The 27,986-nt window shown below is 47.5% G+C and overlaps 1 protein-coding gene across 1 annotated transcript in view; it reads right to left on the bottom strand.

Annotated features, from left to right (window-relative positions):
- Window positions 1-26,319, bottom strand: part of SEMA4A (semaphorin 4A) — a 103,701-nt gene extending 77,382 nt beyond the window's left edge. The window contains exons 1-2 of the mRNA XM_060253871.1: window positions 26,018-26,319; window positions 6,336-6,745 (exon numbers count right to left, since the gene is read on the bottom strand). The gene's annotated coding sequence lies outside the window, so the exon portion shown is untranslated. The remainder of the gene's footprint in view (window positions 1-6,335; window positions 6,746-26,017) is intronic.
- Between the last annotated feature and the right edge of the window lie 1,667 nt (window positions 26,320-27,986).

The raw sequence follows: 27,986 nt of genomic DNA, 5'->3' as shown, positions 1-27,986 counted from the left end.
TTTGTTTGTTTTACAGGCAGACAGCTAGGAGGCAGGCCTGTACTTCCTTCCACTGGAATGAGTAAAAACTGAGGGAAAGAGGCCTATATGAAAGTGGACAGACTATTTTCAGGGTGGCTTGAGAGCTTTTCAGTTAGCTCCTCCTCACACCCCAAAGACTCCCCTCTTCTTCCTCCCCAATCCTTGAGGCACAGTCAAGCTCTTCCCCCATCCCCCTCAGCCACTGCTAGGCTCGACCCCATCCCACCATGCTCTGCCCCAATCTATTAGGCACCACCTCTTAGCTCCCAGACTCTACCCTCTGCCTATCAGGGGCTCAGGATACTAACCCTCCCCACCTTCCCTGCTGTTCTCCCAACCCAAAATGGCCTCAGGAAGCCCCATCAGGGAAACTTCATGTGTGGCCTGTTGGTTCATGTGATGCCCCAGCGGCTGGGGACTATTTCAGATTGGGGAAATGGCACAGGGGCGGGAGCCTTAAGATCACTCTCCTCACACACTATGATCCCAGCTCAAATCTGCCCTTATGTGTCTGAGAGCCAGCAAGGAATTCCCAAACCATGTATGCATGAAAAGATCCAGGGTGAACCTGGGAAACAGACCTGGGAACAGCATATTGCATAGCTGGGCCCCAGAATCTGTCTCAGGAGGTGTTAATCCTAGGGACGGGTGGCCAGGAAGTCGAGAATGCCCCCGGTAACACAAGCCAATTCTGTTACGTAAGAAGGACTTCGTTCGTGCTTAATTGGCGGTAACTCCTCCTGTCACCCAAATCAACATTCACATCTCAGTTTGGGGCGCAATGTGAATTTCGTGGGTTTCGGACTAACCTATTATTATTTTGTTACAGGCCTCTGTTGGCCACCAGTATTTTCTCAGCTTCCCTCCCTCTGCAGACACTCAGCGGTTGCTTAACTGTTCCTGTGGGGCGATCCGTAGGTTTATGCTGGGCTGATAAGCCACGGGAATACAAAGGATTGAAAAAGAAATTAAACAAGGAGGAGTACAGATTTCTTTTGAGGGGGGGGCTGAAAACAGACTCTGTAAATCTTAACTTTATCTCAAGGCATCTTATGCAATAGCACTCCCAGTGGATCCAGGCAGAGATGTGTATCTAGAAAGCCCAGTTGCCTCTTCTCTATAGCCTAACTCTCATATAAGCGATTAATTTAAGAAAAACCCCTGCCTGATTGAATCAAAAGCCCATCTAAGACCAGTATCCTCTTTCCCACAGTAGCCATACAGACAGCCCCAGGAAGACCCATGAGCAGTAAGTAGTAAAGTGAAAGCAAAAGCCCCTTCTTCTATTATTTGCTCCCCAGCTACTAATAGTACACTGCCCCTAAATGTGGAGGTTTCAATTAAAGTCAGCAGGCAATTCAGTCCATTTTGGCCTCCCCTGTCCATGGAATTCATCACAGAAATATATCACTGACTTATCATCCTGCGGGAGGCTTTAAGGTTACTGCCATCTTGCTTGACTGTTTTTAACTTGGTTCTTATCATATGCTATTGTGATTTATTTATATCTTAATTGTTATGAGTTGCCCTAGGCAGTGGAAGCTTCTATCTGCCTTCACGCTCACTCAAGGCCAAAACAGGTATGATGAAGATGATATTGGATTTATATCCCACCCTATACTCTGAATCTCAGAGTCTAAGAGCAGTCATAATCAATGTTCCCTCTAAGCTGCAGAGTCTTATGAGCAAAAATTCTACTTTGTGAGCTACTGGCATTAAAGTTGTGAGTTACTGGCATTAAAGCTGTGAGCTACTGCTACTGCATAAGTTAGTGTGCTATGGTGTCATCCTTCCTGAGCTAAGACAAAAATGTGTGAGCTGGAGACTAAAGATTTGTGAGCTAACTCAAACTAATTCAGCTTAGAGGGAACACTGGTTACAATCTCCTTTACCTCCCCCCCCCAACAGACACTCTGAGAGACGGGTGAGGCTGAGAGAGCTCTTACAGAAGCCGCCCTCTCAAGGACAACTCCTATAAGAGCTATGGCTGACCCAAGGCCATTCCAGCAGCTGTAAGTGGAGGAGTGGGAAATCAAACCCAGTTCTCCCAGATAAGAGTTTGCCCACTTACCGTAACCACTACACCAAACTGTCTCTCAATGATGAAGTAAGAGGGCCACAACTGATTTATTTTTCCAAAAAAATCTGTACAGTAACTATGTGTATTCTTTTTTCTTTTTTGGGGGGGGGGGGGGTTGTCCTCCAGTCTTGATCAAAGGATGGTGTGCGTGTTTAATTTCACCCCCATTTCATGTTCCTGATCTAAACTGCTCTGTCAAAGCTGCTTAGCAGCCACAGAAGCAAAACAGGTATCTATATTGTAAATTTCACCCTTATGGGGTGAACAGAATCTTACTAGGGGGGATTTAGATCACGGAAATACTCCGGGTGGGAAGAGGTGTTGTAGGAAGGTAGAGTTGCCAGCTCCAGGTTGGGAAACTACTGGAGATTTAGGGGTAGAGCCTGAGGAGAATAGGAGCCTCAGTGTGCCAGAGACTCCACCTTCCAAAACAGCCATTTTCTCCAGAGGAACCAATCTCTGTCGGGTAAAGACGAGCAGTGATGCCAGGAGATCATATGAACATATGAAGCTGCCTTATACTGAATCAGACCTTTGGTCCATCAAAGTCAGTATTGTCTTCTCAGACTGGCAGCAGCTCTCCAGGGTCTCAAGCTGAGGTTTTTCACACCTATTTGCCTGGATCCCTTTTTGGAGATGCCAGGGATTGAACTTGGGACCTTCTGCTTCCCAAGCAGATGCTCTACCACTGAGCCACCGTCCCTCCCCAGGGATCCCCAGGTGCCACCTGGAGGTTTGCACCCTATGAAGGAAAGGTTAAATTCCCCTTTCACAACTAATGTTCCCTCCAAGCTGCAGAGTCTTTTGAGCAAAAATTCTACTTTGTGAGCTATTGGTATTAAAGTGAGCTATTGGTATTAAAGTTGTGAGCTACTGGCATTACAGTTGTGAGCTACTGCATAAATTAATGTGCTTTGGGGTCATCCTTCCTGGGCTAAAACAAAAATGTGTGAGCTGGAGGCTAAAAATCTGTGAGCTAACTCACGTTAACTCAGCACTGCTCACAACATCACTGCCCTGGTCAGAACCTAGCACCCTTCATGACAGCTTTCAAACACAACTTTTCAAAGGGAGTTCCGGGTCCTCACGAGCCAAAATAGTACTGGCTTAAAATATATATGTGTTCTTGTCAGGATAAAGGCCAAACACACCAAGTCTTGGCAGCAACCCAACCCCACGTTGGCTCTCTCCTCTCCTCAGAGGAGGCCTCCTAAAGTATGTGAATGGCTGAGCATATTGTCTGGAGAAGGGCAGAATAATGCGGGGTGGGGGTGGCAAAGCACACCCTAGAGCTGAGACAGAAAGCTCCTTGTAGTAACCCAGCAAAACTAGGTTAGGCCAGGCCGGACTTCACAGGCCACCGTGTACCGTTGGCCGAGAAACGAGGCCGCACAGAGTTTTAAAGTGCTTGGCATTGTTCTGGGCTGGACTGCCGCCACGAGAAAGGAAAATGAAAGGGCCGATCTTTCTCCAGGCTGACTGAGATTATTGGTTCAAAGCTTTTGTTAGGGGGCATTTTAAAGTTTTCTTTCTGTAGGGGGCTGGGGGGGGGATTTCTACAAGACCGGAATCAAAGGGTATATACCAGCAAAGCAGCTGGTATATGGCAGCAGTTAAAAGCCAGAACCGGGACTTCGCTGATTCAAATCTCACCTCTGTCAGGGATTTCCCCCCAATCCCTCCACCCCACCCTGGTGAAAACTGGCTCTCTTCCAGGGCCTCTGACAGCAGTTTGATATATGAGGAAAAGTTTCACCTGCTTAAATCCCTCTGTAGGACAAGAGGTGCTTAAAAACAGTTGTGAGAACTTTACCACTGTTGTGAGCTCACATTACACAGGCCTCGCTGTGCCCCAGTCTTCTGGCTGGGGGATAACGCTGTCCTACCTCACAGGGCTGTTGGAGGGGTAACAGACAAGGCATATAAAGCACTTGGTGCTCAATACATTTTAAGAACTGGTACTAATTAGATCAGTCACATGTCAAAGGCGGAAGGACAGCTTTGCTTCTAGGGACACAGCCCTGCTGGTTTCTCCCCCTCCCTTTAAAACGACTGCATTGTAGTCTCTCCTACACAGGAGAAAGGGAGCACTCAGCCTGCCTGCATAGATGGAAGATCAGTTTTTCGGAGAACTGATGCCCTGTCATTCAATATAATATTTCCAAAGCGGTTTCTAGCTATGAAACACTAATTATCAATTAACATGCAAGAATGAAATGCCAATAAAACAACCTCTCCACCAAACAGCCGGAGCAACTGTTAGCTTCTCGTTTATTGAAAACACAAGTGACTAACAGCAGTTTTATCCCGACACATAAAACTCAACCAGAAAGGGGGAAGAAAGCACCAGACAGACACCTCCTGAGAAGGCATTCCACGAGCAGGGCACCACCACGCAAAAGGCTCCGTCTCCAGTCATCACACACCTCACTGATGGAAGAACCCAGGGGACTTCCAAAGACAACCTTAATGAACAGGCAAGTGCATCTGAAAGCGGGCAGTCCGGTCCCAAAGTGTGTAGAAATGGACTAGCCTCCAGGCAATGGCTTAAGCAGCCTCATATTCGCCTGAGCAGCCTCCACACGACCAGATGCCTCTGAGTGACTGCAGCAGCTAGCAGATCTGGTGGCCGTCAGGGCCGGCTCTGCCACTAGGCAAAATAGGCAACTGCCTAGGGCACTGGCCTTCTGGGGGCACCGAACTGGGCACCCCATTTTACTCAGTAACATTATCAATGCAGGGGAGGGGCGCCCAAAGTTAGCCTTTTCTAGGGTGCCAGACAGTCTAGGGCCGGCCTGGTGGCTGCTTACTGCCACCTTTCTCCTCCTTCCCCACTCTAACAATGCCAATCCACATCAGCACATTAGCACAGAATATTCTTTTGCTGTGACTTTACTCTCCATGCCATCAGAAGCCACACACTGTTGGACTGTGAGCAGTGAGGGCAGCTCCAAGAGAGCTGCAAGAGGTCTCCCCAGTCCAGGTATCAATAGCTACCACTACTGAAAGCTGCTGCTACAGTCCCTCAATGGCTCCTGGAGACTAGTTCAATAGCTGCTGCCTTGATCATTCCGAACGTGCAGAGAGCCTTACAATCAGAGGGCCAGATGCTTCTTGGGTGGGGCAAGAAAAGGGTTGGGATCGGACATTTTGCAAAGAATTGGCTCTTCCCTGAGGATTCCAGGAGGGGGCTGGCTCCAGTGATGCATGTGATGTGATACTGGTTAACAGTGCCCTACTGAGGACTTTTTGTCCAAGAACCCCCGCAAAACCCAAGAGGCCAGCCCAGCTGATCTCCCTCCATCCCAGCAAAGCCCTACTTGGATTCTGAACCCCTGGTGGTAGCCGTCACCCCACCCCAGACCTGCCCCCTCTGCAAGGTTTGCAGATAACAGACAGAAAAGCCACAACCAAAAAAACAGGTGACTTCACTTTTCACCATTGATGCAGCTCCTGGCTCATGACAGCATCCCCAGATGTGCTTCATTTGGGCAGCTGGGTGCGGCACAACCAGACTTCAGGTCCTCATAGAATCGTTCATCCCCCGCATTTCTTTCCCCCTCCAACCCCCACCTGCCTACTCAGCATGACGTGATCCACTCAGGTTGTGAGGTCTACAGAACCAAAGCCCTCCAAAGAAGGCAGGGATGCTCCAGGGCCCTGGCACAATCCTGTATCTAATTTTCCGGCACTGAACAGCTTAAGCAGCGCCTGGCTTTTATTAAATTACGCTTGCTGCTCTCCTCCTCCTCCTCCTCCATCCACCCCACCCGCTCCAGCCACCTGAGCATGAAACCCACAGCCAGTTCCCCTGATGATCCACACCAAATATCCTACAAGGGAGACCGGTTTCAGGGGAAATCTCCCGGCACCTTGTTTCACATACCGATTTCCAACTCAACGTAATGTGTGAGGAAACTCCCTACCCCCCCCCCCTCAAACACAAGACGCACGTGTATTTAAATTACTCATCAGATCTTTCTAAAGGAACCGGTGTGGAGCTCCTTCATTTGCAAATATTCAGTGAGCCCGAAACACTCTCCCCCACCCCGCCCTAAAGGATGCCTCCTCTTTGTATTAAATCTTCTGAAGGGTTTCCCATCCAAGAAACCCATGGGTTGTTTTTTTTTTATGAAACACTTCCCTGACTGCTTTTCACACTTTCAACAGAAAGATGCGTACACACACCTTTAATTATTTCCCAAGCAAAAAACATGCTTTAAAAAAAAATTACCTGGTGGCTCAGCATGACCTAGATCTCAGCTGTCTCGGCATGATCATATTGGAGGCGCGACCACAAGACCCTCCCCACCCCTGGTCCAGCTCACCGGAGGTTACCAGCTGACGGGTGCTACAAAACCGACCTACTCTTCACAGCCGAAAGGAGGAAAACCCCTCTGTCAAACACATCCCCTGTGTCACAACGGCCCTCTGGTTCTTCTCAGGGAACATCCTGGCGTTGCCATAGCGACGGCTTACCTCCAGCAGCGGTCCGGCGATCTGCTCACACAGCTCCGGTGTTAGCCATGCAGAAACGACCTGCCAGTGATTCCCAATTCCAGATGTGGGGGTCGGGCAGAGAGACGACGATGACGACGACGATGAAGGGTTTTCTTCCCCCACAAAGGACTCATCGCACGGCAGCTGGGGGTAGAGGCACATGTACAGACGGAAACGTTAATGCGCCGCACTTGCCGCCCTCCTCCAAACAAAATCCACCGGCCGCCAGATGTTTACCAGCCAGGCAAATGAGAGCCTCTCATAAAAGCAGACCCGACCTCCGGCACGCCCGGAACAATACAAATAATCAGCTTCCAGCCATTTCCTTTGATCACGTTCCCCAGACAGGATGATAAGTGTGGAGCAAAGAGCAGTTTCCCCTCAGCCGCAAATCGAAGGATAGTAAAGCTGGCTCAGAGCATGAAGCCAAACTGAAATTCTCTACAAAGGAAAAGGCGGTGGGGAGTCCCTCACCCACCCTGGAACAAACCCTCAGGGCTCCTTACGCGAGATAATGAATTAAATCATGTGTCTGCGCTGCAAATCTTACCAGATGATTTCTGACTTCCCTCTCTTACACCTATGGCATCTTACAAACTGATAAAATACAGCAGCAGGAAAATCCAATAATAGAGAAAACGACAATTCACCACACGTGTACACATATCAGTAACATACAATTCATGTGGTATATGCACAGCACACTCAGACATCACAACAAACCACAACTTGTACAAACCAATTAACCAACCCGCTGCAACTCCTAGACCAATTGCGCACTAGACCTTTAATCCTGGTTTAGCCTTGTCCCCAAACTGACATTCTACACTAGAATAATAGAATCAGAGAAACCAACTCTATGATTCTATGATTTTAGTGTAGAATGTCAGTTTGGGGACAGGGCTAAACCAGGATTAAAGGTCTAGTGTGAAACTGTTGCTAGTCTGAAACTCCTGTATAGTGCTAGCCAGTTTGTCAAACCATTTTGATGTCACAACCAGCAGGAATTCAATCTCATTTACAAAACAGAATTTATCATAACATTTGATTGCAACTACGGTATTAGAGCTGGGGGCAGGGGACAAGTCAAACAATAACAACATAAAAGAAGCGATGTTGGATCAGGTCAATGGCCCATCCAAATCCAACATTCTGTCACACAGTGGCCAAAAAACCAGGTGCCATGAGGAGGTCCACCAGTGGGGTTAGGACACGTTGGAAAATAATTGGAGTCGAGGCTTAAGCTTATCAAAGAAATAAAGTTTACTAGAAAACATCAGGATAGGGTACTTGGGATAAAAGAAAAACAATTTAGCATATCAGCTAGTCAACCAAGGCTGTCCTTTCCATGGCTATATTATACAACCCTAACAGTCTAACAGTTTTTCTTCCCAATGAGCATTCTGCCAGGAAGAAGAACAATTCAGCTTGCGTACAAGATCAAAGCATTTCACACCTAATGACCTTTCTGACCAATGTTAGGTTTACATCTTTCACGGGCAAAGAAGGCTCGGCTCACAATTGGGTTTAGGTTACAATACATCACTTCCTCAATCAGGTAAACAAACAGTTAACTATAATGTCTGAAATGTGCATAGCTTGTATTCCAACAAACCCCTTCTCAAGTTATGTAACATTTCAGTCATTAGCAATTTCAATCAAGTTCATACTTTCACGTAGTCGTTCAAACTTCAGTCTGTCAAGCGGCTTCGTCATGATGTCAGCGATCATTTCTTCAGTAGGGCAATATTGTAATTCAATCAGTCCTTCTTTAATCATCTTTTGCACAAGTAAACACTTGATGACAATATGTTTCTTGTCTAGTTTTATGTTCTCAGCTTTGCATATGCTTATGCATGCTTGGTTGTCTTCATACATAAGTACTGGGTTAGTTTCCTCTATTCCAAATTCCTTAAGAAGAAAAATAATCCATTCCAGTTCACTGCATGCCTTTTGAGCAGACACACATTCAGCTTCAGCAGTAGATTGAGCTACAATCTTTTGTTTCTTAGTATTCCAGTCAATCACGCTATCTCCATAGAAGAATACGTTTCTACTTGTTGATTTTCCATCTCCTTCATTTCTCCCAAAGTTGGTGTCCATGTAGACAACTAGTCTTGGGTTGTCACATGCTGAAATTAGTAATTTGTAATCAGCAGTTTTAGATAAGTATCTTGCCAGTCTCTTTATGGCGTTCCAATCATGATAATATGGTGAACTTGTCTTTCTACTCAAGATTCCAAAAGCAGTAGAAATATCTGGTCTCAAGATTCTGCTTAAGTACCGTAGTTTTCCAATTGCTTCTCTATACACACGATTGTTTTCAAGCAATTTTCCTTCTTTCAAAGTTACGTATGCTGGATCAAGTGGTGTACTAATGTTTCCATGTTTCTTTATTCCCATGGATTCAACAAAGTCCATAATTTTGTGTTTTTGGTTCAGCAGAAAACTTCCGTCTTCAGCTCTTTCAATTTCTATTCCAAGGTAATGTTTTATGTCTCCCAGTTGTTTGACTTCCACATCTTTATTCAGCTCATCAGCAATTTCTTTGATGTCCTCCTTGTTGTAGCAACATAAAATCAGATTGTCAACGTAAGTCAATATGTACTGGTATTGTCCATTTTTTAGTCTTGTAAACAAACAGGGTTCTGATTTCCCTTGTCGAAATCCTTGCTTCTTTAGTAGTTCTGTCAGTTTATCTGACCAACCTCTTGTAGCTTGTTTTAATCCATAAATTCCTTTTTGAAGTTTACACACAAGTTTTTCCTTTCCAACTTCTTCAAATCCTTCAGGTTGTTCCATGTAAATTTCTTCTGTTAAGTCTTCATTGCGGAAAGCTGTTTTAATGTCCACATATTCAACTTGCATGCCTTTGGAAGCTGCAATTGTTAGAAGTATTCTGAACGTGACATGACTAATGACAGGTGCAAAAGTCTCTGTATAGTCAATTCCTTGTTCTTGCTTGTATCCTTTTGCTACTAAACGTGCTTTGTATCAATCCACACTTCCATCAGGATTGTATTTTACTCTGAGTATCCATTTACAACCAATAGCTGTTCTTTCAGGAGGTAAGTTTGCAAGTGTCCAAGTTTGCTTGTCATGTAAAGACTTCATTTCATCATTCATTGCATCCACCCATTTCTTTCTTTCTGGATCAGGTAGTTGACCTATTTCTTTCCAAGTTGAGGGTTCTTTGACAGGTTGTACTGTTGCACAAATTCCAAGTCTTGGTGGTGGTATGCCTTTGTTGCTCCTTGCTGACTTTCTCACAGTAACTCTGTGGTTGTCTCTGCTTCTCCTGGACTTCCTGCTTCCCTTTCTGATACATTGCTTTCTTGTGAAGGTGGACCTGCCTACTCACAGGTGGTCTCTGCAGGTTGCCAAATAGCAAATTCACTGAAGGTAACATCCTCTATAGGATTCTGTACTGTGGATTCAGCTTGCATAGGAGCTTGCAAAACACTGTTGCCATCTATATATACCACACTGCATTCTTTTACAGTACGTGCATTAGGGTCTAGGATTCTGTATCCTCTTCCACCATTAGCATAGCTCACAAGTATACCAAGTTCTGCTCTAGAAGCCCTCCCTCTGTTGCCCTCCCCTCAAGCACCAGGTATACAGAGCATCACTGCCCCCGACATCTATACTGTGTGGCTAATAGCCACTGATGGACATCTGATCTATATGTTTATCCTGTCCTCTCTTAAAGCCATCTATGCTTGCAGCTGTCACCACATCCTGTAGCACTGAATTCCATGTGTTAATCACTCTTTGGAGCATGACAGTGTAAGGAGATGAGAGAGCAGAGCTTCGTTCCCCTCACCCACGTGCTTGACCCTATCTGTAAAAAATAAAAATTAACAGAATGTCCAGCATGGAAAAAACCATCAGAGGCCAAAGACGGCTCCCTCAGGCTTTCCCACAGGCTAAGAGAGAAGGGAAGGAGTCAGAAGGAGGAGACTGGATGGCCCAGGCTAGCCCTACCTTATCAGATCTCAGAAGCTAAGCGGGGTAAGTCCTGTTTAGTCTTTGGATGGGAGATCACCAAGGAAGTCCAGGTTTCCTACGCAGAGACAGACAATGGCAAACCACCTCTGTTGGTCTCTTGCCTTGAAAGCCCAAGTCAGCTGTGACTTCATGGCACTTCCCATTAATGCAAACCTCTTCCTATCTGAAGGGCCAGGGAATTGGCAGGTAGGTGCAGATTGGAATAGATGGAAAAGCTGTGTGACCTTACAAGCACTATGAACTCTAGGGAAAGGACGCATGGATAATACAGCTGACTCCTTCCACCACAGCTACTCTGAAGGCTTTGTTCTCATACAGTAGTCATCTTTCATGACTGAATGCACCTTTGCATTAAAACTATATCCCCCTGCACAGAGAAATCTAGATATCAAGGAGCAGCCTTTTCCCTGAAGCACTAGTTTTCGACATGCAGGGAGATATTTTAACAGCCAAATTCATCTACATGAGCCTCACCTCCTGTCTGATGTGGTGTAACTCAAGATAGGCAAACCACCTCAGTGAGAAATGCAACTTGGATACTAACTGTTCCACACAGTTGTCATGAAATATTCAGTTATTTAATTGAAAAGCATTAGAGCAGGAGACACAAAAAAGGGATATTGTTACCCATGGTGTGTCCGCAATGTTGCCCAGAGCCACTGTGAGCCCCTAGACAAAGAATCTCACTAGACCCACCCATACCTCCAAGACATTATCCACACATCACATGAAAGCAAATTACATGGTGTGCATAGTTCCAAAAGCCCCAGAGGGACAAGCCAGTCCATGCAGTCTTCCCAACTGCTACCCCCACACCACGAGTGCATGCTCCTCTCACCAACATTTCTGATCCAACAGGTCTTCCAGGTTTTTACAGTGCTATCTGATTTGAGATGAAGTTGTCACATCCACTGCACAAATAGGTTGTTTTGGCTTCTGCGACACTACTAAAGCCCTGCAGGACCCACGGACTGGAAACAAAGACTCCTATCACAGCTACAGTGGTTTTTCTTTCTATTTACCTCTTTCTTAGAAGAAAAACACTTTCTGGCCTTTTCTCGATTCTGTAATAATCTACATATGGATGCAGAGACAGATACATCATGGGGCTTCTCAGCTGTGGAACTATTAGAGCCAGTTTGGTGTAGTGGTTAAGTGTGTGGACTCTTATCTGGGAGAACTGGGTTTGATTCCCCACTCTTCCACTTGCAGCTGCTGGAATGGCCTTGGGTCAGGCATAGCTCTGGCAGAGGTTGTCCTTGAAAGGGCAGCTGCTGTAAGAGCTCTCTCAGTCCCAACCACTTCACAGGGTGTCTCTTGTGGTGAGAGGGGGCGAAGTAACGGAGATTGTGACAGCTCTGAGGCTCTGCGATTCAGGGTATAGGGCGGGATATAAATCCAATATCTTCTTATCACATTTTAATCTTGCTCTTTCATCAGGCTCTGGGCAGCAAATGCTTAAGGGGAGGAGAAAACCCTGTTCCTCAGTTGGGTTACTAAAATCACAGTACAATCCTAAGGAGTGACAGCCTCGTAAGACAACTGATTTCCTTTGGTTTAGAAAGGTCCAAGCGGGGCTTTTTTGCAGCAGGAACTCCTTTGCATATTAGCCAATCCTCCTGGAGCTTACAGTAGGCCCTGTACTAATAGCCCTGTTAGCTTGTTAGCTCTTGGAGGAATGACTATATCAGGGGTGTGCGGCCTAATATGCAAAGGAGTGTCTGCTACAGAAAAAGCCCTGGGTCCAACTCTGCTTTGGGTGGCACTGGAAAACTGCTGCTTCCCCCTTCCCTTCCAGAGGCACCCAGCTCACAAGCTTCTTTCTTTGTCCAGCCGATTAGCTAATCATATGACTGATGACTGGGGTTATGGCAAGGGGGAAGCCTCACGTAGTATGTGCTGGGCCGCAGGGTCACACAGCAACCATCTCTTTGTGGGTTTGCAGAGCTCTGGGCAGGGCTGTGACATTTTCAGTGTGTTCTCTGAATATGTGACCATGAACAAAGCGTTGGGGAGAAACTGGTAAGGGTTCTGAAAGGAAGGAAGAAAGGGAGGGAGGGAGGGAGGGAGGGAGGGAGGGAGGGAGGAAGGAAGGAAGGAAGGAAGGAAGGAAGGAAGGAAGGAAGGAAGGAAGGAAGGAAGGAAGGAAGGAAGGAAGGAAGGAAGGAAGGAAGGAAGGAAGAAGGAAGGGAGGGAGGGAGGGAGGGGAGGGAGGGAGGGAGGGGGGAGGGGGGAAGGAGGAAGGAAGGAAGGAAGGAAGGAAGGAGGGAGGGAGGGGGGGAAGGAAGGAAGGAAGGAAGGAAGGAAGGAAGGAAGGAAGGAAGGAAGGAAGGAAGGAGGAAGGAAGGAAGGAGGGAGGAAGGGAGGGAGGGAGGGAGATGATCTGGCATATGATCTGATGTCACCAGCATGGTGTAATGCTTAGAGTGTCATATTAGGACCTGAGAGCTGCAGGTTCGAATCCCTGCTCTGCCAGAGAAGCCCACTGGGTGACCTTGGGCCAGTCACACACTCACCGCCTAGGCTTACCTCACAGGGTTACTGTGAGAATAAAATGGAGTAAGGGAAACCAACCTAAAACCCCTCACAGGGCAGGAAAGTGTGGAATGAATAACAAGAAAATATAGGTGAACTGTCAGCATTGTTAAGCAGACCTTAGCTGGAATTTCCCCAAGGTGCATGGCCTCAAAAACAGTTGAGGGGGGTGAAATTCTGGAACAAGCGAAACAGAGATGGGAAGATACCTCTGAGCAAGTGCAGAGTGCTTTTCCTTATCAAAGACTACATACAGGTGAACATGAGCCAGAAGAACTGGGAAAGTTTGGGCTAGACTTGCCATGTCCTTTTAGGCACACATTCTAACGCTCAAGGGGTGGGACCTAGGAGCTAGAGGGGTGGTACCTGGTTGGGCTGGAAGAAGAAGAACCTGTGAGCTGGGTGGGGCTGAAAGAGCTCTCACAGTAGCTGCCCGTTCAAGGACAACCTCTGCGAGAACTACGGCCAGGGCCGGTGCTAGGCTTTTTGGCACCCTAGGCAAATCACCCACTAGCACCCCCTCCCCCCGTTATTAAAAATATAGGGAAAATGAAGAGTGCCAAACTTGAAACTTTTTACATTTTTAATTTACTGATTTTTTTTTTAAATGTGATAAGTTATTCAAAAAATTGTGAGAACAAGTGCTTTCCGGCCATGCCAGGAAGGAGGATTGTAGGACAGGATGAGGTGGGAGGCCAAGTCACACATCGGGGAGAGGGGAATGGCTTGGCTTTGTTGAGGGCACCCAGTGGTGCCCCCTAGGCCAGGTGGCGCCCTAGGTGACCGCCTACTTTGCCTACTCCCACACACCAGTCCTGACTATGGCTGACCCAGGGCCATTCCAGCAGCAGCAAGTGGAGGAGTGGGGAATCACAACCTCATTCTCCCAGATAAGAGTCCATGCACTTAACCACTACACCAAACTGGAGCCTACCAAAACAGGGCTGGGACTAGTAGTGCCTGGTAGATTCTGAAGATGGCAACTTGCAGATCAGATCAGCTGAGCTCGGCAGCTCAAGCAGGAAGCAGAAGGTCTTGGAATTAGCAGAGAAATCAGTGAGAGTCTGCCCTCCTAGATACAGACTACCCCCTCATTCTCATCTTTGCTCTGACCCTTGAAAAGGTCACAAATATCCTGAAACTCCAAGTCACTCCCCTGAGACCCGGCTACCCTGGTTTCGGAGAAAAGCTTCTGCAGATTATACCAGTACTCCACACACCATTGTTCCTTTCTTGGCTTGCAGATATCCTGGCAGGGAGCAGAAAAGGGAAGGAAGGAGGGCCAAGGTAGGCCAAGGGAAGCACAGTGGAATGGAAAAGAGGGGAAGCAGCTTGGCAGCAGCCCAGAAACACAAGCACAAGGGAGACCTCAGGCTAGTCGGTTCAGAGAGGAAATCAGCAATATCGGCAGCCTTACAGTACAGCCAAGCTAGGAAAGCATCTTTGTTTATTTAATGGAAGGCCAGCAATAGGTCTGAGCCACAGCCTAACAGATTCTTCATGTTCAGATGGGGTATACCTCTAAACAGCGTTTTAAAAATTGTAGCAGGAACTCCTTTGCTTATTAGGCCACACCCTCTGATGTAGCCAATCCTCCAAGAGTTTACAGGGCTCTTAGTATAGGAGCTACTGTAAGCTCTAGGATTGGCTACATCAGGGGTGTGTGGCCTAATATGCAAAGGAGTTCCTGCTACAAAAAAAAAAGTCCTACCTCTAAATATCCACCTCTTTGGGACAAACAAAAGGGGAGAGCGTGGGAACCAGTGTGGGAAGAAGGATGCTGATGTCCATGCCCCCCTTCGGGCAGATCCGACAGCCTTTCTCTTGGGTTCCTTAGCAGGACCTCGAGATTTTGTCCCTCCAGAAATTTCCATGCTCAATGCGAGAATGCATTTTGAAAGGACCCATTTGGTTGCCTCAGTACACCCAAAATACTGTTAAGAGCTCATGGCTCGTTCTTCCTTTGTTAGACAGTCAGCTCTGGATGGTCAGTATTTATTAAATTATTTCCAAAATTTGTCCACTGCCTCTCCAGAAGACTTACAAGCAGAACGACTAGGGTAGGATGCTCTCCTGATAGTATTTATTTATTTTCCCCCTTTCTCCCCAGTGGGGACTTACAGCAGCTTACGTTATTCTCCTCTCCTCCATTTTATCCGCACAGCAACCCTGTTAAGGTGGCTTAGGCTGAAAGTGCATGACTGGCCTAAGGTCACCCAGCAAGTGATAGATGGGAATCACAATGATTTCTGGATTGAGAGACCAATCCAAGAAGGAAATAGCCCAGCTGAGGGCAGGAGGCCCAACTGGGCCATGTGTGAGAGACACAGCAGTTGGCATTTCAGAAAAGACACACAGAGATAACTGGAGTTAGCTGGAATTGGAATGGGGTAGTCCTGGGAGGCCCCTCAAGCCTTCAGTCTGTTCACCTAAAGCTTATATTCTACAGGAATGTTCTAACCGAGACCACTATTACATAAGAATATAAGAGACGCCATGTTGGATCAGGCCAATGGCCCATCCAGTCCAACACTCCGTGTCACACAGTGGCTAAAAAAAACACAGGTGCCATCAGGAGGCCCATCAGTGGAGCCAGGACACTAGAAGCCCTCCCGCTGTTGCCCCTCCCAAGCACCAAGAATACACAGCATCACTGCCCCAAACAGAGTTCCAACAATACGCTGTGGCTAATTACCACTTATGGACCTCTGCTCCATATGTTTATCCAGTCCCCTCTTGAAGCTGCCTTACACTGAATAAGACCATCAGTCCATCAAGGTCAGTATGGTCTACTCAAACTGGCAACAGCTCTGCAGGGTCTCATCTCAGCAGAAGTCTTTTTCATTACCTACTGCCTGGTCCTTTTAACTGAAGATGCTGGGGATTGAACTGGGGACTGAACCTGGGACCTTCTGCAGGCAAAGCCAAGACTCCTCCACTAAGCTGCAGCCCCTCCCCAAGATACCAGACACCTACAGCACACTGAACACTAAACATGGAATCACTGATCTGGGAATTTCTCCCCATCTAAGGACATGAGGCAACCACACAAAATTGGTATCAGAAGTGAGATTCTTTTATTCCTTTTGAGGGCTTTGAGTTGGCTGGAGGGGAAGCGTCTCAGGATGCAGGGTCCCCCATGTGGAGCCATGGATATGCCTTGTTGACTGCCCCTCTGCTTCTCCACTCATCCCATATAGGTAATATTGCTTTTGCCGTAGATATACAGAGGTAACATAAGGCTCCAGTGCTCCCTCAGCCACAGGAACCTAAACGTAGGAACACAGCTTCTAGAATTCCTCACAACTTGGAAAAAAGGAAAATTGTTGCAACATGAACCTGTGTTCTGTATCAGGATATACCGTAACTACGTGGATATAATAAAGAGAACACCCTGATCATACTGCTTGTGGAATTTCTCTTCGCCAAGCACAGCCACGGCCTATCTCCCACTCATCTGAGATACAGTGGGTCTCAGATAAGTAAAGGCAGCCAACTGACTGGGGGAAAAAGACCCTATCCTGTTCCTGCAGAAAGATCTGTAGAAATCAGCAGGCAAAGTTCTTCCAGGCATAGAGATAAGCATCATCACGTACTACCGTCTGCACACCAAGCCTCCGCTTAAAGGCACAGCCAGTGAAAAGTTGACAACTCTAGCTTGAATTTCCCATTTTGTGGCTAGCTCCGCAAAATAGTTTGCCTAGCGGGTGAGCCAGCCCTGCCTCCAGCAGCAGCCATTTTGTGGGTGCGCCCACTACATTGTATCAGAATTCCAAAGGTGCCCACATGCTCAAAAAGGTTAGGGACTCCTGAGCTATAAACTCAGGACTCGTACAAACTGTATAACTTATGGAACTCACCGTCACAAGTTACAATGAAGGCTATTGGGTGACTCTGACAAAAAAAGATTTATAGTTAGACCAATTCATGACAGACTTGTCATCAGTGAGTGGTCATGACAGGCAAACAGAATCTCCATGTTTAAATGCAGCAAGCTGCTGAGAAAAGAGGGTTGTCGACTTTTGTACTCTACTTGTGAATTTCCACTGGTTGCTGCTTCTGGAAACAGCAAGATGATGGACCTCTGACATGATCCTGAATGGCATTACAAAGGGTAGAGCACTCCAGAGCTATTAAATCACAAAAGGCAAATGAAGCCTCAAATATTCAGTATCTCTTCACTTACTTATTTACATAATTTATACTCCGCATTTATCCCATAGAGACCCAAGGCACATTATTCTCCTCTTCTCCATTTTATCCTCACAACAACCCTATGAGGTAGGTTAGGCTGAAAGAATGTGACTGGATCAAGGTCACCCAGCAAGCTTCCATGGTAGAGCAAGGATTCGAACCTGGGTCTTCCAGATCCTAGCTCAGCACTCTAACCACTACACTAGGCAGGCTCTCAAGTGACCAGCTCTGGACACAGAGAGGACAAGACAGACCTTCCTATAAGCCCCCCAAAGGCATCAGTCTAACCTCTCCTGAGATTCAGCTGGGTGGAGTTAACAACCCAATCTTTGGAAATTTTTAAACAGAGGCTAAATGGCCATCTGACAGCAAAGTTGGCCCCACTGATGGACCTCCTGATGACACCTGGTATTTTGGCCACTGTGTGACACAGAGTGTTGGACTGGATGGGCCATTGGCCTGATCCAACATGGCTTCTCTTATGATCTCTTAATGCTGATTCTGTAAATTAGGTAGATCATGAGAAGGAGGGCAGGAAGGGTTGCATCACTGCTTAGTTGTTGTGGTCCTTTCTTACACGCCCAGGGAAATGCCGGTTGCCACTATGGGGTCAGGCAGCAATTTTTCTCCAGGCCAATTTGGCCAGGGATCCTGGAGAGTTTTTTTCCTCTTTTTTTCTGCCATCTTCAGGCTTCGAGCAGGGGTCACTGGGGGTGGGGTACTTGTGAATTTCCTGCATTGTGCAGGGGGCTAGACTAGATGACTCCGGAGATCCCTTCCAACTCTATGATTCTATGAATCGAATCCCAATAAAAAAGGGCCACAAGCTGGGCCCCCCCCCCCCCCAATTTCAGAAATAACTCAAAGCTCCTCCCCAGCAATGTCTGCCTGCATCTCTCTCTGCAGGCTGCAAACCCATTTAGGAAACAGCTTCTTATCCAGAGCAGGAAATGAAACCCAGGATACTATCTTGTGACCGTAACGCGGAACAAACAGATCTTTACATTTGACAGGAAAATGCTCAGGAGCGAGTGAAGAGAGAAAGCTGCAATCAGTCAGACTTTCTCCACACCCCTCCTGTTGAAATTTGCTGGTTTAAGATACATACAGCCAGGGTGGTGTAGCTGCTACCATCAGATTAGGATCTAGGGCACTTGGATTTGAATCCCCACTCTGCCATGGAAGCTTGGGGCCAGTCATACACTCTCAGCTTAACCCACCTTACAAGGTTGTTGTGAAGATAAAATACAGATGAGGAGAGCAATGTAAAATGATTTGATTCCCCAGTGGGGAGAAAGTCAGGATATAAATAAAGGAAATAAATATGCTACCCAAACCTGGTGTGAGAGAATCATAGAATCATACAGTTGGAAGGGACCTCCAGGGTCATCTAGTCCAACTCCCTGCACAAAGCAGGAAACTCACAAACACCTCCCCTTAAATTCACAGGATCTTCATTGCTGTCAGATGGCCATCTAGCATCTGTTTAAAAACCTCCAAGGAAGGAGAGCCCACCACCTCCCGAGAAAGCCTCTTCCACTGAGGAATCGCTCTAATGGTCAGGAAGTTCTTCCTACTGTTGAGCTGGAAACTTTTGATTTAATTTCAACCCACTGGTTCTGGTCCTAACTTCCGGGGCCACAGAAAACAATTCCGCACCATCCTCTATATGACAGCCCTTCAAGTACTTGAAGATGGTGATCGTATCATCTCTCAGATGCCTCCTCTCCAGGCTAAAGAGAGAAAGACAGAGAGCTCAGGGGCAGAGCATCTGCTTTGGGCGCAAGAGGTCCCCAGTTCAGCACCTGGCTTCTATAATGACAAGGACCCCAGGGAGCAGATACTGGGAAGACATATTGGAGGGCTGCTGCCAGTCAGAAGAAGTAATACTGTGCTGGGTGGACCAATAATCTGACTCAACACGGCAGGTTCATGCATAGGGGTGAAAGATCCAGGCTGGGAAATACTTGGAGATTTGGGGGGGGGTGGAGCCTGAGGGGGGGGCAGGACTTTCCATCGAGTCCAACTTCCAAAGTGGCCACCTTCTCCAGGTGAAATGATCTATGTCACCCGGAGATCAGCTGTAATAATGGGAGATCTCCAGGCACCACATGGAGGTTGGCAACCGTATATAACGCAACGGCCTCTTCTGTTGGAGACCATTAACTGCTTCCTAACAGGCAGAAATTCAAGCACTGAAGCTTACCTCAACACAAACCATAATTTGTTATTTATCCTTTGCATGGCAGAGTTACACTCCGGAAGCTTATATTAATATAAGATTTTGAACCAAATTGATACAGTGAGTATACAGGCCGATTGGGCAATCTCCCTAAATACTAATACCTAAAGTTTCATTCCATTCAGTTGCAGCTGGAGAGAGTTCAAAATGCTCCATCGCATCTCCCCGGAAAGCACAACACTCACATTCCTGTGACAGATGAAAAATAGTTTGTCAGGCTGTACCACAATCGCATTTGGGTCCTGGTATTTTGCCCCATTTAAACAACAGGTCTGCACAACTTCCAATACCTGTTCGTATTCTATTACCCATCTTCCATACTTTATGTGGCAAGTCACATCCTGTGAGCCTCTCATTGGTGTTTATCAGGCTATGGCAATCCAGTGGAACTGACTGCATAGAATCATAGAATCACAGAGTTGGAAGGGGCCATACAGGACATCCAACCCCCCTACTCAATGCAGGATCAACCTAGAGCAGGGGTGTCGAATTCATTTGTTATGAGGGCTGGATCTGACATAAATGAGACTTTGTTGGGCCGGAACGTGTGTGTCATAAAATGTAACGTCAGGTAGTGGAGATATAAACTTTATCAAGGACACAGACAAACACAATTAAATACTTTTTAAAAACTTAAAATATGCTTAAAAGATTGGCACTCTTGCAATATTTTGTTTATTTACGTATCTGATAACTGACACCTCTTGCTCTGAATTAACTGCATCAAAATCTGAAGACAGTGTCTGTGCTGTAGTAATCTTAAGTATGCTGTTCAAGTGTTGTTCAGGTGTATGTGTAAGTTGCAAATCTCATGGTCACGGCTTTGTGCATAAGACCCAGGGGAAAACATGAAATGGATGGGCATTGTGAGAACTTGTACATAAGTTGCTTCATGTGCTGGCCAGCCAATGGAGTAAACAGAGGCTTTGCTTTGTAGCTTTTGTGTGATTGAGCAAGCCTTGCAAAGCAAGCTGTGACGCAGAAGGAAGCAAGAGAGAGAGAAGGAAGCAGATGACAGTGAGGTGCTTGTGGCCCTTATAAGAGCCCTCCAGAGCCTGATGTGGCCCTCAGGTCACATGTTTGACACCCCTGGCCTAGAGCATCCCTGACAAGTGTCTGTTCAGTCACTTGCTTAAAGACTGTTCACTATCACAACTATTCATTTTCTAGATCACAACTTTGTGATTGCAGGATTTGTGCAGATCTTATTGCTGGATGTCAGGATCTCAGTCTGGATAGGCCTGTATCAGCCATGTCTTTGTGGATAGGCAAGTCTCTGTTTTCAATTATCTTTCTATATTAATGAAGAGCATCTTGTCTATGGAGATCCAGGGAACAACATGGGCAGCAATGGGTTTAATACAGCTACTGATGATTCTCATAGTTGCACTGAGTTAGACATCAAATCTGTGGACATGGGGGCTGCTGAGCCACACTGAAGCACCGTATTCTGCACTACTATTACACCACCTCCAAAGCTGAGCATCTAAGTGTTGTAGCGGACGCACCCCAAGTTGTACCATATAATTTTTGAAGAATGTTGCTTTGCATGCATATTTTCATGGCTGCATTGGTAAGATGGTGTTTACAGCACAAGGTCCTGTCCAAGATAATGCCAAGGTATTTAGGTGCAGGGGTGGAATTCTAGCAGGAGCTCCTTTGCATATTAGGCCACACACCCCTGATGTGGCCAATCCTCCAAGATCTTACAAGGCTCTTTTTTGTAAGCTCTTGGAGGATTGGCTACATCAGGGGTGTGTGGCCTAACATGCCAAGGAGCTCCTACTAGAATTCCACCCCTGCTTAGGTGTATGGTTGTGTCTAAGTCTACCATGAGGTGTTCTCATTCTCAGAGGTTCAAAACATTATCTCAGCAGCTGCAGGGTATGAAACAGCAGGCCAAGTCACTGGGAGTTCCATACACTGAGCTCCCAAATTTAAAAACAAGACAAGTCCTGCACATTTTGGATTGGCTGAGCAATTCCCTTGATCTAAAATGATCCGGGGCAGTTATAATCACAGAAGTGTGTCAAGGACACAGAAGTGTGTTGAAGGAGCTGGAGATGTTTAGCCTGGAGAGGAGGCGGCTGAGAGGTGATATGATCACCAAGAACTTAAAGGGCTGTCATATAGAGGAGGGTGTGGAATTGTTTTCTGTTGCCCCAGAAGGTAGGACCAGAACCAATGGGTTGAAATTAAGTCAAAAGAGTTTCCAGCTCAACATTAGGAAGATCTTCCTGACCATTAGAGCAATTCCTCAGTAGAACAGGCTTCCTTGGGAGGTGGTGGGCTCTCCTTCCTTGGAGATTTTTAAACAGAGGCTAGATGGCCATCTGACAGCAATGAAGATCCTGTGAATTTAGGGGGAGGTATTTGTTGTGAGTTTCCTGCATTGTGCAGGGGGTTGGACTAGATGGCTCTGGAGGTCCCTTCCAACTCTATGATTCTATGACTTGTACGTACACCCCAGGTGGAGTTTCAGGTTGAAGAATAAGCACAAAGGGAAGGTTGAAAGAACCCACGCTGTGGTTCTGGTCCTAGGAGGGATCCTTTGTGCCTGCTACTTAAAAAATAAAACCTGGTTTTGGAATGCTTTACACAGAACTCCCATCATCTATGCAACTGGGCCTTTCTCTGCTCCAAGACTTCATTCCTTGAAGCCTGAGGAAGCAGCTCTACAAACTCCGGCACCACAACAGTTCAAAAAGCATCCCTCAAAGACAAAACATTAAGGCAGCAATTCACCTGGGACAGGTAAGTTGAAAAAAAAAACCCCTTACACTCCCTCTTTTTTTGGCACATAGAAGTGATTATGATGAGGATATTGGATTAATATCCCACCCTCCACTCCGAAGCTCAGAGTGGCTCACAATCTCTTTTACCTTCCTCCTCCACAACAGACACCCTGTGAGGTAGGTCGGGCTGAAAGAGCTTTTACAGCAGCTGCCCTTTCAAGGACAAACTCTGGGAGAGCTATTCCGGCATTCCAGCAGCTGCAAGTGGAGGAGTGGGGAAGAAGAAGACCGCAGATTTATACCCTGCCCTTCTCTCTAAATCAGAGTCTCAGATATTCTTACTCCACACCTACCCTGTGAGATAGGTGGGGCTGAGAGAGCTCTCACGGCAGCTGCCGTTTCAAGGACAACCTCTGCCAGAGCTATGGCTGACCCAAGGCCATTCCAGCAGCTGCAAGTGGAGGAGTGAGGAATCAACCCGGTTCTCCCAGATAAGAGTTCACGCACTTAACCGCTATACCAATCTGGCTCTGTTTGCATGACTTGAAGAATTCTGCTGCTCTGTTTCTCCAGCGGGGCTGCCTCCCCGCAATTTTCCAAGGCTTAACAGACCACGAGCTCATGTCTAAGGAGCTTGGGCCCTCGAGCCAGCCTGTATTACAAAAGGGCCATTTATTCCTAGAAAAGCTGTGATTAAATCACTTGCCTCTCCACCAGCTTCATCATGAAGCGCAATGGGACACCGCGTCTTCCTGGGGTCTGCCATTAAGACCAATCTGAACATCACAGAATAGTAGATCAAGTTCACTGCAATAATAAGTGGATGGGTTCCTGAGATTCATCCGCTCAACAAGCAAATTAAAGCTTTGCCAAACATGCTAGGTTAGCTGAGGCCTTGCAAAGAGAGGCTGGCAGGTAGGTTGCCAGTCCCCAGGTGGTGGCTGCAGATCTCCCACTATAGCATTTGGTCTCCGGACAACCAAGGTCCGGTCCCCTGAAAAAAATGGCTACTTTAGAAGATGGACCCTACGGTGCTGTGCCCCTGCTGAGGTCCCTCCCCTCCTCAGGCTCCACCCCCAAAATTCCCAGGTATTTCCCAATACAGAGCTGGCAGCCCCACTGGCAAGATGTGCAATCTGTAAACTAAAGCTGTCCGGTGCATTAGTGTATGTGTGTGTGTGTGTTAAGTTCTGTCAAGCAGGGGTTTTTTTTGAGGAGGAACGCAGTTCCGGATAGCTTGGCATCAGGGGTGTGGCCAAATATGTAAATGAGCTCCTGCTGGGCTTTTTCTACAAAAAGAGCCCTGTGTGAAACAATGATGCTGTCAGGGTGCGGCCTTATATGCAAATGAGTTCCTGCTGGGTTTTTTCTACAAAAAAAGTCCTGCTGTTGAGTCATTTCCAACTTCTGGCGGCTGTATAAATTAATGACCCCCCCACAAAAGGTCTGAACTTTAAGGTCTTGGTTAAATTAAATCCATCTCATGTTAGGTCTTCTTTTCCTGCTGCCTTCTGAGTCTCCTAGCATTATTGTCTTTCCCACCGACTCTTGCTTTCTTATAACGCTCCCTAAGAATGTGGCTGTCCTAGCCAAGGCCAATTCTCCCCCACGATGAATGTGGGAGGTGATCTATAGCATCTTGCTCTCTGGGTAATAACTGGACTCAACAAGCCCTTGGACAGAATCACTGCCCTTTCATCCACTAAAAACTTGTTCTTTCCCTCCAAATCAAATAGTCAAATCATATAAAACATGCTGGAATCATCCAACCATACAAAACATCGAACATGGTTGTGTGCATACCTTGTACTAGACACGGCCATTTCCACCCAGGTTATATGTCCCAGGTTTAATGCTGTTGGGAAGCAGGCTTCCTTCTCCCCCCCCCCCCCCCGTACTTCCCCACATATGTGCGTTTCCCAGGATTTCCCTGGCTTTCCCATGATCCTGCCAAAACCTGCTTTGCTGAAAAAAATCTGGGGAAAGTAGAAACTCTGGAAAGCTCCCAAGTGGGTGTGAAAGTTTGGATTTTCCTAGTCCTACCCACAGGGCAATTTCCCCATATCAGCCAGTTCCTCTCTCACGAGGGAAGGGGTTAAAGGGCAACTTTATCACCATAACATTATAAGAAGTTTCTCAGAGTCCCCAGTTTTGTTTTGTTTTTTAAGGGAGGAGACTGGGTAAAGTCTAGTGCTTGTTGCTGCAGTCGCAGACACATTTCTCCATGATGAAAGACAGTAGACTTTTTAAAAAATGAAACCTGAGAATTCAGAGAACCAATTACCCATATCATATCATAGTGATAGATCAACAACATTAAATTGCTGGGTTTTGAAAGCTGCAGCAGCCCTGGTAGTGGGAGAGGCACAGCTGGAGGAAAAAATAGGGCAATTTTAATAATAATTTATAAAATTATGCATGGGGTGGAGAGAATTGACATAGAGAACTTTTTCTCCCCCTCCCAAAATACTAGAACCGAAGGATACCATGGCATCCAACAAAGGCTAACGAGCAACAGATTCCGGCAGGGCTTTTTTGGTAGAAAAAGCCCGGCAGGAACTAATTTGCAAAGTAAGGCACACCTCCACCAAGCCAGCCAGAACTGCGTTCCTGTGGGTTCTGCTCAAAAAAAAGCCCTGGGTTCCGGACAAACAAGAGAAAAACACTTTACACGGAGAGTGATTAAAATGTGAAATTTGCTGCCAGAGGATGTAGTGATGGCCACAGGACTAAACAGCTGCAAAAGGGGACTGGACAGATTCATGGTGGAAAGGTCTGTCAGCAGTACCAGCCATGGTAACTAAAGAGAACCTTCATGTTCAGAGGCAGTCAAGTGGCAACATCAGGGAAAGTCTTCGGCCTCTGTGCCCCGTTGTTGGCCCTGCAGAGGAAAAGGTTGGCCTGTGTGAGGTGGATTGCTGGACTAGATGGACCACTCGTCTGATCTAGCAGGGCTCTTCTTATATTCTCATGGAGAAAACTTACCATGCAAAGCCCCTTTGCCACCATGCTATATTAGCAACCTCAGCAATAGGGAAACCATCATCCATGTCCCCATAGAGAAAACACCAGCATTCTACCGTTTATTTGGCTAGATCTTCCCCATCAATCGCCCGCGCTGCCGTCGGGACACCCTGAACTTACAGGCGAGACCCTGGCAAGCCTCCGTTAAGTAACGTCGGCCCCTGGAGTCAGCCACCGTCGGCTTGTTCCTTCCAGACGGTTTTGCAAAACCACGTCGTGCAGCGCGCTTGCACAGAGTCGCTCAGAGGCTGGCGCTAGTGTGCAGGCACCAGCTTCGCAGTCTGATCCTCCAGGTGGTGAGCACTCGTTAGGTCTGTCTCCATTGCATCTGCAAACAACCTGCGCATTTACACTGACTCCAATGTTTGGGAAGGGAGGAGAGACTAGAGTTGCCAGATCCAGGCTGGGAAACTCCTGGAGATGTGGCGGTGGAGCCCGGGGAGGACAGGGGCCTCAGTGGGCCGATAGAGCCCATCCCTAAAGGAGTCATTTCCAACAGGGGAACTGATCTCCGTAGTCTGGAGCTGAGCTTTAATTCCAGGGGATCCCCAGGTCCCACCTGGAGGCTGGCAACCCCAGCAGGTGGGGCAATTTAAGCTGCAACCCCTCCGCAAAAAAAAAAAAAAAAAGTTCCTGAGAAGCCCTAAAAACGCCGGGAAGGAAGCAGCAACTCACGTGGAGGCCGATCTTCGGTCTGCTTCGGCATGCCCCGGTTTTGGGCTGCAAAAGCTGCCTTGGGAGGAAAGTTGTTTTCGCGGAGCCTCTGCCCGGGGCGCGCGCGCTCTCCCTCTCGAGCCTGTGCGAAGCAGCAGCAGCAGCAGCAACTCAGGGAGGGCTCCGTCCGTCGATCCCGGGCGCGATTCTGCCCTTCTTCCTCCCCCCTCTGCCCGCCGCCTCCACCCGATTAGCCTCCCGGGGAGAATTAGCGTCGCTCCGCTGGCTGCCCAGTCGCCTGCCAAGCGGCCTCTGCCTGGCACGACTCGCAAACCAGGAGAAAAGAAAAGAAAAGCAAACTTCTCCGTCGCAGGCCTTTCGCAACTTCCCAGCTAACACCCCCCCCCCTCCCCGGATTTTCTCGCAACGCCCCGGACTGGGGGGAGGGGAGGAGTCATGCAGCTCCACGTGACCCCCAATCCCAAAGCGGCGGCCCCGCTGCTTTAGTCCCCAACCGAGCCGACCCGAAGGCGCAAGAGGAGCGGGCGCGCCCAGTTACAGCGACAGCTCCGCGGGTTGACTGCGGGACTTGCGCCTCAGCTGATGCTGACTTGGCTGCTGCCCTTGATTGAATTGGGGCGGATCGAAGAGAACAGGCGCTCCCAACCCCGAACACGCACAAGTAGGGTTGCCGGGTCTAATTCCAGAAATATCTGGGGACTTTGGGGGTGGCGCCAGGAGGCTTTGGGGCTGGAGCCAGGAGCAAGGTTTTGACTAGCATAATAATCGAACTCCAAAGGGAGTTCTGGCCGTCACATTTAAAGGGTCCGCACACCTTTTAAATGCCATTGGAAATAATGAAGGGGCACCTTCTTTGGAGGTTCATAGAATTGGACCCCCTGGTCCAATCCTTTTGAAACTTGGAGGGTGTTTCGAGGAGAGGCACTGGATGCCATGCTGCAAATTTGGTGTCTCTATCTCAACCAACAGAGCCCCAGGTACCTGCACATCAATTCTCCATAATACCCTATGGGAATCGGTCATAGAGAATAATGGAGTGCCCAGCAGACATTTCCCTCCCCCCCTCGCTTTCTGATCTGAAGCGGGCGGAGGGCCTCCAAACCGGGGGGATCCCCTGCCCCCACCTGGGGATTGGCAACCCTAGTAAGGTTGGATTCACACGTGGCACTGACGAGGCAGAGACTTTGCCATTTGTGCACCCAGCCAACAAACGCAACGCCCCTCCTCCCCCGAGTTTGCGACATGGAATTTGCCTTACGCAAAAGGCGCAGCGTTGGTGTGGTTTTGCATAAACGGTTCTGCAACCGTTAATTCTACACGCACGCACAAAACACCCTTGTGCTACTGTAAAGCTGGTTTTGCTATTCACGGTGAAAAACTCGCGGGTCTGCGGGTTCCGAATAGCCGGAGAGGAAATTTCACTTCAAACCCACCCACCTGCTTATGAACGTTTCGACGTGCTTGGTTGCAAGGGGGGGTTGGGCGGGAATATTGAACGCATTTTTATTCTGCCTTTCCTCCAAGGCAGTTTACATAAATTTTCTTGCCTTCTCTATTTAGCGTAGTCCAGATGGCGCCTGGAGATCTCCCGGAATTAGGAGACAAAAGAAATCACTTCCTCTAGGCCAGGAGTGGCCAAACTGTGGCTCAGGAGCCACATGTGGCTCTTTCACAGATATGTGTGGCTCAAAAGCCTCCACCATCCTGTCAGCCATCTTGGAGAAGGCATTTCTCTCTTTAAAACACTTTTCCAAGCCAAGTCAGTTGGTGGCTTGGAGAAAGCATTTAAAGTTGCTTTCTTTCCATCTCTCTCCCTCCTCCTTCCCTCCATTTATTTGCTTTCCTCCCTCCCTCCCTTCTTGTCTTGTGGCTCTCAAACATCTGACATCCATGTCTTGTGGCTCTCAAACATCTGATGTGTATTCTGTGTGGCTCTAACATTGAGCAAGTTTGGCCACCCCTTCTTGAG

This window comes from Heteronotia binoei, chromosome 1 (assembly GCF_032191835.1).
Source record: "Heteronotia binoei isolate CCM8104 ecotype False Entrance Well chromosome 1, APGP_CSIRO_Hbin_v1, whole genome shotgun sequence".
NCBI lineage: Eukaryota > Metazoa > Chordata > Lepidosauria > Squamata > Gekkonidae > Heteronotia > Heteronotia binoei.
Note: the sequence above shows the minus strand (reverse complement) of the source record. Positions and strands in the feature narration are given on the sequence as shown.